Raw genomic sequence first — 19,424 nt, 5'->3', positions numbered from 1 at the left:
TATACAAGATGAGGTTTATAAATCTGTAATTTATCAACTCTATTTGTTAAGGAATTGGAGTAGCTTCTGCAATTAACATTTCCTTGTGGTGGGATTTAGTGGGAATAAATTGCTAACAGCTAATAGTTTCGTCTGAGATATTCTGTCTGGGTACCCTCCAACCTGAAGGTAGGAATATTGATTTTTCCTTCCGGTAAATAAATTTCCACCCGCCCCCCCCCATTCCCCACTTTGACCTTTCACTTCTCACTTGCCTATTACTTCTGCCTGGGTCCCCTCCTTCTTTTCTTTCTCCCATGGTTCACTCTCCTCTCCTATCAGATTCTTTCTTCTCCAGCCTGTGGCTTTTCCCACTCATCTGGCTTCACCTATCACATTCCAGCTAGCCTTTTCCTCTCCCCTCACCTTTTTCTTATTCTGGCATCTTCCCCTTTCCCTCTCAGTCCCGAAGAAGGGTCTCAGCCCGAAACATCAACCATCTATTCATTTCCATAGATCCTGTCTGACTTGCTGAGTTCCTCTAGCATTTCAGACAATAGACAATAGGTGCAGGAGTAGGCCATTCGGCCCTTCGAGCCAGCACCGCCATTCACTGTGATCATGGCTGATCTTGTGTGTGTTTGTCTGAAATCTTTTTTGTAAAATGAATAATATTTCATGGAAAAATTTCATCATCTCTGTTCTGAAGGGGTGTTCATATAATCTGAGGCTGTACCCTCAGGTCCTGGACACTCTCACTAAAGGAGAAATCCTCTCCACGTCCACTCTATCTAGGCCTTCCAATATCACTGGACAACGAATTTCTTCTAAAGTGTTGTTTTCTCGGAATTTTTTTTGTTTATGATAGACTGCTTGAAGATGAACACAAATATAATTTCAGATTACTTGTATCACGTAGGAATTTGGAGAAACAACAAATTAACTTTCATTGAATATAATGTGTTTAATTGCATAATGGTGCTGATGCTTTTCAATAGTTCAACTAAGTTAAAAATATTTTGTTAATAACTTTCATTTGTACTCAATGTTTGAGGCTTCTCGCTTAAGTGTCCAACAATGATTCACCAGCATTGATGAATTCCAGTTGCCCTGGTATCTTTTCTCCATGACCACAATGTCCTGGTGAAACCTTTTACCATGCTCGTCACTAACAGCACCAAGATTTGCAGGGAAGAAGTCTAAATGGGAATGCAGAAAATGAATCTTTAGTGACATATTGCATTTCATGGTTTTATATGCTTGAAGCATGCTTTCAACCAGCTGCATGTAGTTTGGTGCTCTGTAATGTCAAGTCTACTGGTACCATGTAACCCAGTACTACCTGTCGCATGGTCGGGTGGTGGGCGACTAAACTGGCTCCCCCACCGGGCTTGCCTGGTGAGCAGGGTGGCTAGACACCCTGCAGGATGAAAAACAAGACCTGTCAAAGGGTGGATGAACCCTCTCGTAGGGTCAACGGCCATCTAGCAAACACGTGCCGTGAAGTGCGGAAAGGGCATCCCTTGCATCGAAGCTTGGTCTGGCCATTATTCACTGCAACAGAACTTCCCCCAGCCGTCTTGGACCCCACCATGCCACTGGATCCAGGAGGGGATGTTGAGAGGGGTGGGTCTGGACCTGTGCAGCCCCCTACTCACCTAAAATCCACTCGCGCACATGCCGTTCCTTTCTGAAGAGTGGGGTACCACCCCACTAATTGACTGAAAGGAACCATCATTATCCTATGGGATGGATAGCCAGAGAGAGAGAGTGTTCTGTAGATGCCAAGAAAAATTTCAACAACTTCCTTGAATACCTTCCATGTGATTTTCTCCGGTCGCACTGGACATTCTTCAAATTGCCTGTCATTGATGACCTGTTTGATTTGTGGACCAACAAAAATGCTTTCCTTAATCTTGGCATCAATTATTCTGGGAAGCATCTGTCTCAAATATCAAAATCCTTCATAGAAATATTTGTGCTTGGTGATAGCAAATTCCATCCTTATAGTCTTGAACCCAATAATTATTACTAAAACCTGTCCTGCCATGCAGCAGCCACACCACCTAAGCCTGCCCAAGCATGCCTGGACAAGATGGGAAACTTTCCAGCTTACATTGTAGGCAACATTTTAATTGACTTGAATTATGAATTGAAATAATAAACATAAGTTTATTAAAATGGTGCGTGATAGGGGAATTTCATGGTGATTTTCATGATCAGTGGCCCAAAATTCATAAGATACACCTAAAGGTATTCAGGAAGCAAAATCTTTGTTGTCCAGTGTATTCAATAGGTTTCAATCAGATTCCTCTTCAATCTTCTAACCCATTTCAATCTCCCATTTTATACTCTATTACTGTTCAGACAATGAGATTACATCCAATTTTTTGCAGATACTCTAATTTTTAAAGTTAGGGGTTCCCAAACTTTATGGATCCCTACCGGTAACTGAGGGGTTTGTGGACCTCAGGTTGGGAATCCCTGTTCTAGAACGTTTGGAGCTTCTCTGCAGCTCACATTGCCCAACCAGTCACTTTTATGCTGAACTATGTTACCACCATTCTTTGAGGATGTACTGATGATTTTTCTATATATTTGGAAGTATCTGCATTAAACTTAATCAATCCTTTATCTTTTAAATTCTGTACTTGTCCTCAGTTCTGTCAAGCTTTGTAAGGGTACCATTTTCAAACAAATTCTGCTTTACATTATTTATATTCCTGAAATCAGCAGCAGTCTCATCAACAATACTGGCAAACATATTTTCTCCCTATCTTCACTCATTATTATTCGTCTTTGCTAACAAATCAGAATCCGGTTTATTATCACTGACAATTGTCGTGAAATTGTTGTTTTGCAGCAAAGGTACAGTGCAATACATGAAATATATAATCAATTACAAAAAGAAACATATGAAAAATTAAACGTAGTGCAAAAAGCAAGCAAAAATAGTGAGGTAGTGTCCATTCATTCATTGACAGTTCAGAAATCTGACAGTGGAGGGGAAGAAACTGTTCCCAAACATTATGTTTGTGTCTTCAGGCTCCTGTAGCTCCTCCCTGATGGTAGCAATGCAACGAGGGCATGTCCTGGGAGTCTAACAAATACTACATCTTCTACCCTTGCATCAGTTCTTTTCCAGTCCCAGGATTTTCAGTTTCAACAGTGATTTGAAACCTCATCTTGTCCAGCCATATGGAAACATTGGTTACAACAGCAGGTCTGAGGCTGTGCCTTTCCATTGTCTACATGACATGAGTAAGGAAATACTCTTTACATGCCTAAATTAGTTTAACTCAGAACTATCAGGTAGTTGCACACAATCGAGGCAAAGCAGCCCACTTAATTGTTTTATTTATCAGTCTAAGCAGAGTACAATGCATCATAGTTACTCCCATATACACTCTGATTGCACTTCCAACCTCTCGAAGTTTTGGCCAGCAGGTAGCATGGTGATTAGCATAACGCTATTACAGTGCCAACGATGACTGATTGGAATTCAGTTCTATTCCCGCTGCTGCCTGTAAGGATTTTGTATATTCTGTGACTGCATGGATTTCCTTTGGGTGCACTGGTTTCCTCCCACGTTCTGAAGATGAGCTGTGGACATGTTATGTTGGCAGCAGTGAATTGAATTGACACAAAGGATGCATTTCACTGTATCTTTTGATAACAGTGTGACAGACAAGCTAATCTTTTAAAACCCATGACTTCTAGCCTCAAAAGGACAAGGCAATTGGGGAAAAACTACCACTTACACATTATCACAGTTGCAATCCTTCCCAACTTGGAAATTAATTGATAAATTGGTTTATTACTGTTACATGTACTGTTCATACAGATCATTTTATTAGGTAGTTCAAGGTAAAACCAATAACAGTATTACAGTTACAGAGAAAGTGCAGTAGGTAAAGGCCATAAGGTGCAAGGGCGTAATAAGGTAAATTGTGAAGTCAAGAGTAAATCTTTTCATACCAGGGAACTATTCCGTAGTTTTATAATAGCAAGATAGAATCTGTTCTTGGACCTAGTGATATGTGCTTGTAAACTTTTGTATCTGTTGCCTTATGGTAGGGGGAGATGAGATAATATCCAAGGTAGATGGGGCAAAGCAAATGGGATGCATTCTAAAAAGAAAAATAACATCTTAAAGTTTAAATTTCTAGCAACTAAAAGGCAATGAAGCCATGGATTTAGAACAACTGTCAAAGAAGTTGGGAATTTTTGTAACTTTCTACAGAAAAGTTACAGGGCAAGTATTAATATTTCATATCAATTCACTGGGTCTTTCATCTCCTCGTTCAGGTAATTAATTACTAGAGGTTAAGTTAAATAACTTTCTTTTTAAATCACTGATTACTTTGTTTTTGAAATTGACTCAATTAGTTTATAACTAAATGGGAGGGATATGGAGGGCCATGCTGTGGGTGCAGGTCAGTGGGACTATCAGGATAACAGTTTGGCTTGGATTAGATGGGCCGAAGGGCCCGTTTCTGTGCTGTAGTGGTCTGTGACTCTGGAATACCTCTTTTATTGTAACCTGAACAAAAGTGGAAGAAATGTTCATTTACAGAGGCATCTTGGAGTGGAAGTCCATAACTCCCTGCAATAGAAGCGATTATGTGGTAAGGGTAGAATATTGGCTTCATCAGTCAAGGTATTGAGTTAATAGTTGAGAAGTCATGTTGCAACTGTATAACATTTAGGTGAGGCCATATTTCCAGTATTGCCTGTAGTTCCAATTTCTGCATTACTAGGTGGATATGGAGACTGTGGAGAGGGTACAGAAGAGGTTCATATAGATGCTGCCTGGAATGGAGAGCATTAGGAGAGGTTGAACATATTTAGGTTATTTTCTCTGGAGTTGTGGAGAAGTATATCAAATTTTAAGTGCCATAGATGGGGTAGATGGTCAGAGTCTTTTGTCCAGCGTAAAAAAAAGAGCAAGCAAAAATAAACAATATTTTTCTTTTTAGAATGCATCCTATTTGTTTTACGTTACAGATTTTTAAAAAGTCATTTCCTAAATCCCCAGTGCATCATGTAGAACAAGGCAAATGTATAAAAGACATGTACAAAACAGGATGGAAATGTCATGTACTAGTAGACATAATTTTAAGATGAAATGGTGTATGTTCAAGAGAGTGGTAATTGCCTGGAACACACTGCCAGCAGAGGTGATGGAAGAAGATATAATAACAATATTTAAGAGGCATTTAGAAATGTTCATGAACAGGCAGGGATGTAGACTCGAGGAAATCTGCAGATGCTGGAAATTCAAGCAACACACACAAAAAATGCTGGTGAATGCAGCAGGCCAGGCAGCATCTATAGGAAGAGGTACAGTCGACGTTTCGGTCCTGACGAAGGGTCTCGGCCCGAAACATCGACTGTACCTCTTCCTATAGATGCTGTCTGGCCTGCGTTCACCAGCACTTTTTGTTAGGGATGTAGACTATAACATTTTGGTCAGCACAGATATTGTGGACTGAAGGGCCTTTTCTATTGCTGTACTGCTCTGGGCTCTAATTCATCAAAGGCAGCCTTCTCAGTTTCCTCCAATTGCATTTGCAAAGTCTCATAAAGCTCAGTGTAGTGTATTACAAGGAAATTGCAGCATTCTTCCCATGTGTTGCATGGATCGAATGGTTTGTACCAAGAATGTCATGGATATTTGAGCATAATGACCTTAAGTAAAGATACTAGCATGGTTAGAGGAATGGCTGATTGGCAAGAGGCAAAGAGTTGGATAAAGGGGGCCTCATCTGGTTGGCTGCTGGTGACAAGTGGTGTTCTGCAGTGGTTGGTACTGGGTCGCTTCTTTTCATATTACATGTCAACGATTTGGATGACAGAATTCATGGTTTTGTGGCCAGGTTTGCAGATGATACAAAAATAGGTGGAGGGACAAGTAGTGTTGAGGAAGCAGGGAGTCCGCAGAAGGGCTTGAACAGATTGGGAGAGTGGGCAAATAAATGGTAGATGGAATACAGGTTTCCCCCGCTATCTGAAAGTAGAGTGTTCCTATGAAAACTTTCGTAAGCCGAAATGGCTAAAACGAAGAAGCAATTACCATTAATTTATATGGGAAAAATTTTTGAGCATTCCCAGACCCAAAAAATAACCATATAACCTTATAACAATCTCGGCCCTTCCAGTCCGTGCCGAACTCTTACTCTCACCTAGTCCCACGGACCTGCACTCAGCCCATAACCTTCCATTCCTTTCCTGTCCATATAGCTATGCAAATTAACTTCAAACGACAACATCGAACCTGCCTCAACCACTTCTGCTGGAAGCTCGTTCCACACAGCTACCACTCTCTGAGTAAAGAAGTTCCCCCTCATGTTGCCCCTAAACTTTTGCCCTTTAACTCTCAACTCATGTCCTCTTGTTTGAATCTCCCCTACTCTCAATGGAAAAAGCCTATCCACGTCAACTCTATCTATCCCCCTCATAATTTTATATACCTCTATCAAGTCCCCCTTCAACCTTCTACATTCCAAAGAATAAAGGTCCAACTTGTTCAACCTTTCTCTGTAACTTAGGTGATGAAACCCAGGTAACATTCTAGTAAATCTTGTCTGTACTCTCTCTATTTTGTTGACATCTTTCCTATAATTCAGTGACCAGAACTGTACACAATACTCCAAATTTGGCCTCACCAATGCCTTGTACAAATTTAACATTACATCCCAACTCCTATACTCAATGCTATGATTTATAAAGGCCAACATACCAAAAGCTTTCTTCACCACCCTATCCACATGAGATTCCACCTTCAGGGAACTATGCACCATTATTCCTAGATCATTCTGTTCTACCGCATTCTTCAGTGCCCTACTATTTACCATGTATGTCCTATTTTGATTAGTCCTACCAAAATGTAGCACCTCACATTTATCAGCATTAAACTCCATCTGTCATCTTTCAGCCCACTCTTCTAACTGGTCTAAATGTCTCTGCAAGCTTTGAAAACCTACCTCATTATCCACAACTCCATCTATCTTAGTATCATCTGCATACTTACTCATCCAATTTACCACCCCATCATCCAGATCATTAACGTATCTGACAAAGAACATTGGACCCAGTACAGATCCCTGAGGCACACCACTAGTCACCGTCTTCCAATCTGACAAACAGTTATCCACCACCACTCTCTGGCGTCTCCTATCCAGCCACTGCTGAATCCATTTTACTACAAAGTTAATACCTAATGATTGAACCTTCCTAACTAACCTTCCGTGTGGAACCTTGTCAAAGGCCTTACTGAAGTCCATATAGACAACATCCACTGCTTTACCCTCGTCAACTTTCCTAGTAACCTCTTCAAAAAATTCAATAAGATTTGTCAAACATGACCTTCTATGCACAAATCCATGTTGACTGTTCCTAATCAGACCCTGTCTATCCAGATAATTATATATACCATCTCTAAGAATACTTTCCATCAGTTTACCCACCACTGACGTCAAACTCACAGGCTGATAATTGCTAGGTTTACTCTTAGAACCCTTTTTAAACAATGGAACCACATGAGCAATACGCCAATCCTCTGGCACCATCCCTGTTTCAAATAACATTTGAAATATCTCTGTCAGAGCCCCTGCTATTTCCACACTAACTTCCCGCAAGGTCCTAGGGAATATCTTGTCTGGACCCGGAGACTTATCTACTTTTATATTCCTTAAAAGCTCCAGTACTTCCTCTTCATTAATCATCATAGTTTCCATAGCTTCCCTACCTGTTTCCCTTATCTTACACTAGCGGTCCCCAACCACTGGGCCGCAAAGCATGTGCTACCGGGCCGCGAGGAAACGATATGATTTGGCGATATGAGTCAGCTGCACCTTTCCTCATTCCCTGTCATGCCCACTATTGAGCCATTATGCACGCGAGGTCATTACGCATGCGAGGTCATTACCTGCGCGTCATGCTTTTCAGCGCGGGAGGGAGATCAACTCCTCGAGCTTGCAAATGATGGCCGGCTGAAAAGTATGTTTGACATAACATCTCTGCCGGCATTCTGGATCAAAGTCAAGGCTAAAAATCCTGAGATAGCCACAAAAGCACTGAAAACGTTGCTTCCATTTCCAACATATCTCTGCAACGAATGCAACGAAAAGTAAATTGCGGAATAGACTGGACATAAGGAACCCCGTTCAAGTATCACTGTCTCCTATCACCCTTCGATAGGACCGTGTTGTTGCAGGAAAACAAGCCTAAGGCTCCCACTGATTCAGCGATATTAGTGTGTTGCAATGATTTTATATGTTCATACGGGGAAAATATGTGCTGCGTGTTTAATATCCAAACAACACTTAAAATGTTATGATGCTATTGACTCATATAACCATATAACAATTACAGCACGGAAACAGGCCATCTCTCCCCTTCTTGTCCGTGCTGAACGCTATTCTTACCCAGACCCACCGACCTGCACTCAGCCCATAACCTTACATTCCTTTCCTGTCCATATAGCTATCCAATTTAACTTTAAATGATAATATCAAACCTGCCTCTACCACTTCTACTGGAAGTTAGTTCAACACTTACTTCAAGCTCCCCTGTCCTCCCCTGATAATTGACTTATCACTATATTCATGTGAGGAAAATATGCGGTGTGTTTAATATTAAATTCGTTAGATAAACCCTTTTAGAAATGAATTTGAATGTATTAGCTAATTATCATCTATATTCCGGTCATGATTAACACCTCACCCCCCCCCAACAGAATCGCCAAAAACGATTTGTAGAAAAAAGTCGTACACGCATGCGCGCTGGTGCCCGCACAAGGCTTCATGGTCATTGTAGTCTTTCTCGGGGTAAACCCAGCGTATTTGACTGCTACTCTGGTCTATTGGCAACCCTACCACCACCACCCCGCCCCAGGTTGGCCAGTCCGCAAGAATATTGTCAATATGAAACCGGTCCGCAGTGCAATAAAGGTTGGGGACCCCTGTCTTACACAATTCAATATCCTTAGTGAATACTGAAGAAAAGAAATTGTTCAGAATTTACCCCATCTCTTTTGGCTCCACACATAGCTGTCCACTCTGATTCTCTAAGGGACCAATTTTATCCCTCACGATCCTTTTGCTAGCAATATAACGGTAGAAACCCTTGGGATTTATTTTCACCGTACTTGCCAAAGCAACCTCCTATCTTTTAGCTTTTCTAATTTCTTTCTTAAGATTCTTTTTACATTCTTTATATTTCTCGAGCACCTCGTTTACTCTATGCTGCCTATATTTATTGTAGATATTGCTCTTTTTCCGAACCAAGTTTCCAATATCCCTTGAAAACCACGGCTCTCTCAAACTTTTAATCTTTCCTTTCAACCTAACAGGAACATAAAGATTCTGTACTCTCTAAATTTCACCTTTAAATGACCTCCATTTCTCTATTACATCCTTCCCATAAAACAAATTGTCAACCCACTCCTCTTAAATCCTTTTGCATCTCCTCAAAGTTAGCCCTTCTCTAATCAAAAATCTCAACCCTGGGTCCAGACCTATCCTTCTCCATAATTATATTGAAACTAATAGCATTGTGATCACTGGACTCGAAGTGCTCCCCAACACAAACCTCCGTCACCTGACTATATCTCATTCCCTAACAGGAGATCCAACACTGCCCCTTCTCTAGTTGGTACCTCTATGTATTGCGGCAAAAAACTATCTTGCACCCATTTTACAAACTCCAAACCATCCAGTCCTAGTCTATGTGTGGAAAATTAAAATCTCCCACAATCACAACCTTGTGCTTACTACAAATATCTGCTATCTCCTTACAAATTTGCTGCTCCAATTCTTGCTCCCCATTTGGTGGTCTATAATACACCCCCATAGGAGTTACTACACCTTTCCCATTCCTCAATTCCACCCAAATATCCTCCCTAGACGAGCCCTCTAATCTATCCTGCCAGAGCACCACTGCGATATTTTCTCTGACAAGCAATGCCACACCTCCCCCTCTGTCCCTCTGATTCTATCACACCTGAAGCAATTAAATCCAGGAATATTTAGTTGCCAATCACACCCCTCCTGTAACCATGTTTCACTAATAGCTACCACATCATACTTCCAGGTATCAATCCATGCTTTAAGCTCATCCACCTTCCTTATAATGCTCCTAGCATTAAAATAAATGCATTTAAGAAATTTTCCACCTCTTTCTCTCTGTTTATCACTCACGGTGCAAACAACTTTACTATTTTCTTTTTCTTCCTTCTTCCCTACATCTGTTCCTACACTCTGGTTCCCCTCCCCCCTCGTATCTAGTTTAAATCCACCGGAGCCTCTCTAGCAGACCTACCCGCAAGAATATTTGTCCCCCTCCAATTCAGATGTAGACTGTCCCGCCGGAACAGGTCCCACCTTCCCTGGAAAACTGCCCAATTATCTATAAATCTGGAGCCCTCCCTCCTGCACCATGTCTTCAGCCATGTGTTGATCTGCGCTATCTTACTATTTCTAAACCCGCCTGCACATGGAATTGGTAGCAATCCTGAGATTGCTATCCTGGAGGTCCTGTCCTTTAACTTGGCGCCTAACTCCCTAAACTCACCTTTCAGGACCTCCTCACTCTTCCTACCCACGTCATTGGTCCCTACATGGACCACAACATCCGACTGCTCACTCTCCCTCTTGAGAATACCGAGAACGTGATCCGGGATATCGTAGACCTTGGCACCAGGGAGGCAACAGATCATCCGGGATTCTCAATCTCTTCCACAGAACCTCCTATCTGTCCCCCTAACTATCAAATCCCCTATCACTACTGCTCTCCTCTTTTCCCTCCTTCCCTTCTGAGCTGAGGGTCCAGTCTCGGTGCCAGAGACGCAACCACTGCAACTTGTTCCTGGTAGGTCGTCCCCATTAACAGTATCCAAAACGATGTACTTATTATTGGTGGGAACGGCCACAGGGATGCTCTGCTCATTCTGTCTATTCCCCCTCCCTCTCCTGACAGTCACCCAGCTACCTGTCTCCTGACTCTTAGGGGTGACTATCTCCCTGTAACTCCTCTCTATTTCTGCCTCTGCCTCCCGAATGATCTGAAGTTCATCCATCTCCAGCTCCAGTTCCCTAACTGGGTTTGTCAGGAGCTGCAGCTGGATGCACTCTGCACAGGTGTAGTTATCAGGGATGATTGTGCTCACCCTGACTTCCCAAATCTTGCATAACCTACCAAATCATACCAAATAACACATAAAACCTAAAATAACACTAACATATCGTAAAAGCAGGAATGATATGATAAATACACAGCCTATATAAGTAGAAATAATGTATGTACAGTGTAATTTCACTTACCAGAATCGGGAAGACAGCGAGCACACTGGAAGGTTCACGCATTTTTCTATCATACATTTCTTTGTAAGCACTCAAAACATCCTGCAAACCTGCCCTAAACCTACGTGCCCTTTCAAAATTAAAGTCATACTTTTCTGCAATCATTGCAGCACTGTCAGTTGTAGCGAAAATCTCACGCAGTTCAAAGCTTTGGTGGTTTAATGCTGAGTGTAGTTCCCGGGGAAGGAGCTTCGCTTTTCGCCACTCTCGCTGCTCGGGGTGCATGCTGCCTCTATAACGGCTTGCTGCAAAACAAACGCTGAATGCTATTTTCGTTTTTCGCTGTTTTTCATAAAAGCGAAAATCCTCTTCGGATTTCTTTTGGTTAGTGAAAACAGGTACTAATGTAGGTCTTTCGTAAAAGCGAGGTGGTGTAAAGCGAACTTTTGTAAAGCGGAGGACACTTGTATAGTGTGGGGAAGTGTATGGTCATGTACTTTGGTAGAAGGAATAAAGGTGCGGACTATTTTCTAAACAAGGAGAAAATTCAGAATTCAGAGGTACAAATGGTCCTTTTGTAGGATTCCTTAAAAGTTATCTTGTAGGCTGAATTGGTGGTAAGGAAGGCAAGTGCAATGTTAGCATTCATTTTGAGAGGACTAGAATATATGTAAGAGCAAGGCTGTGATGCTGAGGCTTTATAAGGCATTGGTCAGACTGCATTTGGAGTATTATTAGCAGTTTTTGGCCCTTTTTTGTAAGAAAGTATGTGCTGGTGTTGGAGAAAGTTCAGAGGAGGTTCATGAGAATGATCCTGGGAATGAAAGGTTAACATATGAAGAGTGTTTGATTAATCTGGGCCTGTACTCACTGGAGTTTTGAAGAATGAGGGGTGATCGTGTTGAAAGGCATAGATGGAGTGGATGTGGAGAGGATGTTCGATCACAAATGAGAGAAAACCGGTAGATGCTGGAAATCCGAGCAGCACATACAAAATGCTGGAGGAACTCAGCAGGCCAGGCAGCATCTTTGGAAAAGAGTACAGTCAATGTTTCGGGCCGAAACCCTTCGGCAGACCATCTTTTCCATAGATGGTGTGAGAATCTAAGACCAGAGGACATGGCCTCAGATTATAAGAACATCTCTTCAGAACAGTGATGAGGAAGAATTTCTTTAACCAGAGAGTGGTGAATGTGGATTTCAATGCCACAGATGGCTTTGGAGGCCAACTCATTGGGTATATTTAGAGTGGAGGTTGACAGGTTCTTGATTTGTAAGGGTGTCAAAGGTTACAGGAGAAGGCAGAAGTATGGGATTGGAAGTTTCTGTGCTGCAGTGTGCAACCTCTCTGAGAGGGATAATAAACCAGCCAGGTAGTTAATTTAAAAGTGGTATGTTGACCTTCATTGCAAGAAGAATTAAAGTATATATACAAGGATGTCTTGCTGCAATTATACAAGACTTTGGTGAGACCACTCTTATGAAACAACACACATCAAAGTTGCTGGTGAACGCAGCAGGCCAAGCAGCATCTATAGGAAGAGGCGCAGTCGACGTTTCAGGCCGAGACCCTTCGTCAGGACTTTGTCTCTATATTTGAGGAAGTATGTTCTAGTTATGTAGGGAGTTCCGCAGAGATTCAGTGGGTCAGTTTCTGAGATGGCAGGACCAACATGTGAAGACAGAGTGGGACAATTGGGTTTACTTTGACTAGACGGAATCTCATTGAAACTCATTTTGACAGGACTGGGCAGATTAGATGCAGGAAAGAAAAACCGAAATTAAACAATTATACTCAGTTTTTACAAGAAAGAGCACAATTACAACAGAATCAAAGTCATTTTAGTGATCAAAGCATTGTTAAACTTTAATGATGAGGGTTGTGCAAGTTGGTTTAAGAACTAAATGGTTGAAAGGTAGTATAGGTCGACCTTCACTAATCGGACTACCTGTATTCCGGTTCCTTCGATACTCCAGCACTGATTATGCTTAATGTGATCCTTCTGTAATCCGGCATTTTCACTAATCCGGCACTCCTCAGGTCCCAATGGTGCCGGATTGGTGAAGGTCAACCTGTAGTTGTTCTTGATCCTTGTGATGTGGTACTTCAGGCATCTGCCTGATGGTAGCTGCAAAAAGATGACGTGGCCTGGATGGTGGGGATCTTTGATGGATGTTGTTGCCTTGAGGCAGGGCCTCCTGTAGATACTACCAGTGGTGTGGAAGAATGGCCTTGTGACTTATTGCGTAGTGGACTCTACCCTCTGCAGCTTCATTGGAACTGTATCCTTGAATATATTTACTAGCTGAAGAAATCAAGGAATTTCATGAGAAAGCAGAAACAGAATGTGAATTGGGGATGATTAGCCTTATCATTATTAAATAGTGGTGCAGGCTTGAAAGGCCAGAGTGGCCTTCTCCAAATTTCCATGCAATTGAGTGTGCAATCCACATTGCTGAAACTTTAATCCTAATCACTGCTTGTCACTCATGTGACAATATTTTGAGTATCTTGTCCTCTAAGGCTTTGGCAAGATACTCGAGTGCTGGGTGGAAAGACTGCAGTAAGAATTACTAGGCTGATTCTTTGTTTTGGAGATTTAACATTTGAGAATTGGTTTGGCCTGTAGAGTAAGTTTATGTTAAAAGTAAAATTATTATTGAAGTATATATGTGTCACCATATACAAGATTCCATTTCTTGTGAGCATTCACAGTAAATAAAAAGAAACACAAAAATCAATGAAAAGATAAACAAACTGTGACACGACAATACAAAAATGGTAATAATAGTAATAAATGAGCAATATTGAGAACACAAGTTTTAGAGTCCTTAAAAGTGAGTCCATCAGTTGTGGAAACACTTCATTGCTGAGGTCAGTGAAGTTATCCATGCCAGTTTAGGAGCCTAATGGTTGAAGAGTAATAACTGTTCCTGAACCTGTTGGTGTGAGTCCTGAGATTCCTGTACCACCACCTCGATGGCAGCAGAGATATGAAAGCATAGCCTGAATGGTGGGGGTGCTGATGGATGCTGCTTACTTGTGGCACCTCTCCTTGTAGATGTGCTCAATGGTGGGGAGACTTTTCCTGTGATGAACTGGATTGTATCCACTACTTTTTTTTTGGTAGATATTTGTGTTACTGGGCGTTATGAAGTGACTTGACCACTGAATGGGGAAAAAATAAATCCACAGAATCACTCTACGTTGAAATATGAGGAGACCCAGAGCTGCTCTTTTTTGGTTTCTGTGTTGCTTATCTAATTGTATTTCTGGCAAGAATACCATTTGTGACCACACAACAATGCCTCCTGAAAGGTGTCAAGATAAATCCATAAACACGAGGAAATCTGCAGACGCTGGAATTTCGAGCAACACACATAAGAGTTGCTGGTGAACGCAGCAGACCAGGCAGCATCTATAGGAAGAGGTACAGTCGACATTTCGGGCCGAGACCCTTCGTCAGGACTAACTGAAAGTGGGAGATCCAAAATGATAGGAGAAGAGAGGAGGGGGAGGGATGGAGCCAAGAGCTGGACAGTTGATTAGCAAAAGGGATTTGAGAGGATCATGGGACGAGAGGCCTGGGGAGAAGGAAAGGGGGAGGGGGGAAGTCCAGAGGATGGGCAATAACGGATGGGGTACGAAGGGGAGGTGGGGCATTAGCGGAAGTTTGAGAAGTCAATGTTCATGCCATCAGTTTGGATGCTACCCAGATGGAATATAAGGTGTTGTTCCTCCAACCTGAGTGTGGCTTCATCTTGACAGTAGAGGAGGCCGTGGATAGACATATCAGAATGGGAATGGGATGTGGAATTAAAATGTGTGGCCACTGGGAGATCCTGCTTTCTCTGGCGTGCGGAGCGTAGTGTTCAGCGAAATATTGGCGAGACCTGACACAGACTGGGAGACCGTTTTGCTGAACACCTACGCTCTGTCCGCTAGAGAAAGCAGGCTCTCCCAGTGGCCACACATTTTAATTCCACATCCCATTCCCATTCTGATATGTCTATCCACAGCCTCCTCTACTGTCAAGATGAAGCCACACTCAGGTTGGAGGAACAACACCTTATATTCCATCTGGGTAGCCTCTAACCTGATGGCATGAACATTGACTTCTCCAACTTGCGCTAATGCCCCACCTCCCCCTCGTACCCCATCCGTTATTGCCCATCCTCTGGGCTTCCCCCCTCCCCCTTTCTTTCTCCCTTGGCCTCCCGTCCCATGATCCTCTCTTATCCCCTTTGCCAATCAACTGTCCAGCTCTTGGCTCCATTCCTCCCCCTCCTGTCTTCTCCTATCATTTTGGATCTTCCCCCCCCTCCCACTTTCAAATCTCTTACGAGCTCTTCTTTCAGTTAGTCCTGATGAAGGGTCTCGGTCTGAAACGTCGACTGTACGTATTCCTATAGTTGCTGCTTGGCCTGCTGCGTTCACCAGCAACTTTTAAGATAAATCCATGTCATCTTCTCTTGGTGTCATTATTCAGAGATGGAGAGGGGGAGGCAGATTCCACAATTATATTTCTTCCTGTTTTTTCTCTCAACCTCCTCTTTGTACCTTCTGTGCTTGACTGATTGTTTTAACAATCCAAGCTAGAAAAGCCACAGCCACTGACACTGAAATATGGGATGGCAAAGTCAATGGTGTTTGGCAGCTCTCTCAAATGATCACTGTCATCATTTTATCTTGTGTCATCATCGTGGTACTACTTCCATATCCCTCTCTGAATATCGTTTTGGATTGAGCCATATTATTCACAAGAACAAACTAATGAATACCTGCCACCACTGAGGTCTCATCACTTAGTCAGGGATCTGAACACTACATGAACTTGGAGATATATTTTATTAACTTATTTGTGGTTGTATTTTGTTTTATGTGCTGTGTGTGATGTGTTTTCTGGGTGTAACATGGCCTCGAGGAATATTGTTTTGTTTGGTTGTACAATCAAATGACAATAAACTTGAAGACTGGGGGCCTAGTAATGAGGTAATGTAAAGGCAGGTTGTGAAAGTGACTGAGTGTTTGGAATCCTGGGCATTATATATGAAGACATTAAGAGTGGCACTCTGTGTAGCAGCAGTGTAATGATTGACAGCACCAGCGATCAGAGTTTAATTCCCGCTGCTGTCTGTAAGGAGTTTGTACATTCTCCCCATGAGAGTGTGGGTTTCCACCAGGTGCTCCGATTTCCTCCCACATTCCAAAGATGTGCGGGTTAGGATTAGGAAATTGTGCGCATGCTCTGTTGGTGCCCGAAGCATTGGTGATACTTGCATACTGTGCTGGTTGTTGACACAAACTGCACATTTCGCTGCATGTTTCGGTATATTTGTGACAAATAAAGTTAATCTTTATCTTTAAAACAAAGAATACAAGAGCAAAAAATTATGATGAATCTTTTTAAAACAATAGTGTAGCTACAACAGAAGTATTGTGTCCAGTTCTGAACACAATAGTGTAGAAAAGCTGGAAAGGGTGCTGAAGAGATTTATCAAAAAGGTTTCAGAGATGAGATACTTCCATTATGTGAATATCCTGGAGAAACTGGAACAAAGGAATTTGTGCAGAAATGTGACTGGTTTGTTTGAAGTTACGGGGTGTAGGTGGAGAGAAACTATTCCCATTGATTGAAGGATTGAATCTGGAGACAGAATAAATAATGAGTGTGACATGAGAAATGTTGTTTTGCAAGTGTGGTTCAGGTCTAGAATATGCTGCCAGAAGTAGTGATGGAAGCAGATTTGACTAACCAGGGAGCTGGGTAAGTATGTGAAAAGAAAGAATTTGTAAGGCTGTGGGAAAGGGTGGGGAAATAGTGCGAGCTGAAATGCTCTTGCATAGAGCTGGTATGTATTCGGTCAAATGGTCTCCTTCCTTGCTGTTACCAGTTTGTGAAACAAAAGTGTCAGACTTAATCATTCCTGAATATTTAAATTGCTTGAAATGTCTGGGCCTGACACCAGGATTTGGGAAGATGCCAGTATGTGCCGCTATGACAAGCTACTTGCATATGGCCATGTATTTCCGTTTTGTACTCCTCTTTTGTTAATAGACTACTCCAACAACAGATATCTTTGAGATGCACATTGTTTAATAAGAAAAAAATGAGTATTTTTCCTCCAGTTGTAAGTAGCCTTCTTTCTATACCTGCAAAATTTTTGAGATACTGAGCACTCAAACCATTTTGTATCTTTATACTTTTTAAAGAGGTGTTAAGGAGTCTGGTGAAATTTTGTTTATGGCTTGCTTAGTGGGTGTTTGTTGCTTGTGGAATCCATATTTGAGACCAATGCACAGCATCCTGCTGAGATCAGAATCAGGTTTAATATCAGTACATATGTCATGAAATTTGTTGTTTTGCAGCAATAATTTATTATGTGTGTGTGTGTGTGTGTGTGTGTGTATGTGTGTGTGTGTGTATGTGTATATATACACACAGGTATATATTTAATGTAATTCATTTATTTTTTTTCTCTATATTTATCATGTATTGCAGTGTACTGCTGCTGGTAAGTTAACAAACTTCATGACATATGTCAGTGATATTAAACCTGATTCTGATTCTGAAATGTCTAATTCCCAGAGAAGTTTAATTCCTATTAATTGGAAAATAAACATCTATAGTTTTCATCGTTGCTTCCATCTTTAGAACTGCCATAGTGAATTTTGTCTTTCATCGCGTGCATGGCTTTGGGGTTCTGGAATCATTCTTCCCCTACCATTAATCAGAAATCAATTATTCAAAGTTCAAAGCTTCAAAGTAACTTTATTATTAAAGTACATATATGACACCATATACAACCCTGAGATTCAATTTCTTGGCATACTCAATAAATCTATGGAATAATAACCAGACAGAGTCAGTGAAAGACCATCTGACTTGGGCATTCAACCAGTGTGCAGAAGAGAAAAAAACTGTGCAAATACAAAAATTCCCTCTCAGCCCTGAAGAAGGGTTACTGCCTGTAACCTCGACTGTTTGCTATTTTCCCTAGATGCTACCTGACCAGTTGAATTCCTCCAGAATTTTGCATGTGTTGCTTTAGAAATTTGTCAAAGTTTTAGATATCATGCCGAATCTCCACAAACCGCTATGGAAATAGAGGCAGAGCTGTGCCTTCTTCGTAACTGCACTTGCATGCTGAGCCCAAGACAGCTCCTCCAAAATAGTAACACTGAGGAATTTGAAGTTGCTTACCCTCTCTTCCTCCGATGAGAACTGGCTCATGGGCTTGCTGTTTCCTTCTCCTGAAGTCAATAATCAGCTCGTTGGTCTTGCTGACACTGAGTGAAAGGTTGTTGTTATGGAACTGCACAGCCAGTTTTTCAATCTTCCTCCTATATGCTGCTTCACCACCACCTTTGATATGGCCTGTGACAATGGTGTCATCAGCAAACTTGAATATGGCATTGGCTCTGTGCTTGTCCCTCAAGCTACTGACTTCTCTGGTGCCTGACTTGGTCTTGCACTGTGTAGTGCAACTGACCACAGACTTCTTTGGAAAGCTTAATGGAGAAATGTAAAGGCAAATTTCTATTTATCCAGGACTCTTCATATGTCCGCTATGTGAAAGGTTTTAAAGTAAAAAGTACTTTCAAAAATATACTTGTTGTTGTAAAATAGGAAATACAACATCTATGGAGTGACACAGTGATGTAGCTAGTAGAATCTGCTGCTTCAGCGACTGGTGTCATTCCTGACTTTTATTGTTATCTGTGTGGAGTCTGCAGGTGGTTCCTATGATTTTATGGGATTTTCTCAGTGCTCTGGTGTTGTCCGACTTACAGTAGACATACGGGTTACTTTGTTGCTAGGTGTGTATGTGTGTGGTAGATTTGTTGGGAATGTGGGAGATAGAATAGATGGGCCAAATGGTCCCCTCCAATGATGCAAGAAAATTTGAGGGGAAAGAATAAGGTATGTTTCATTACATTGACCTAAACTGGAATTGAATGCGTATTTTATAATCAACATAAAGAATGTGTAATAATCAGAAAGAATAATTTATACTTTGGAAGTGGAAATTGAGGGTGAAGGAGAAGGAAATCAGAATTCCCACCATGAATTACTCTGCAGTGAATCCTGCTGGGATTAGACATCTGAATTGGCTGAGTGTAGGATCAGGACTCTGCAC

The 19,424-nt window shown here is 41.7% G+C and overlaps 1 protein-coding gene across 13 annotated transcripts in view; it reads left to right on the top strand.

The window, feature by feature from the left end:
* Nucleotides 1–19,424, top strand: part of arhgap39 (Rho GTPase activating protein 39) — a 722,701-nt gene that overhangs the window by 54,299 nt on the left and 648,978 nt on the right. The window lies entirely within an intron of this gene.

This window comes from Mobula hypostoma, chromosome 3 (genome assembly GCF_963921235.1).
Source record: "Mobula hypostoma chromosome 3, sMobHyp1.1, whole genome shotgun sequence".
Classification (NCBI taxonomy): Eukaryota; Metazoa; Chordata; class Chondrichthyes; order Myliobatiformes; family Myliobatidae; genus Mobula; species Mobula hypostoma.
Note: the sequence above shows the minus strand (reverse complement) of the source record. Positions and strands in the feature narration are given on the sequence as shown.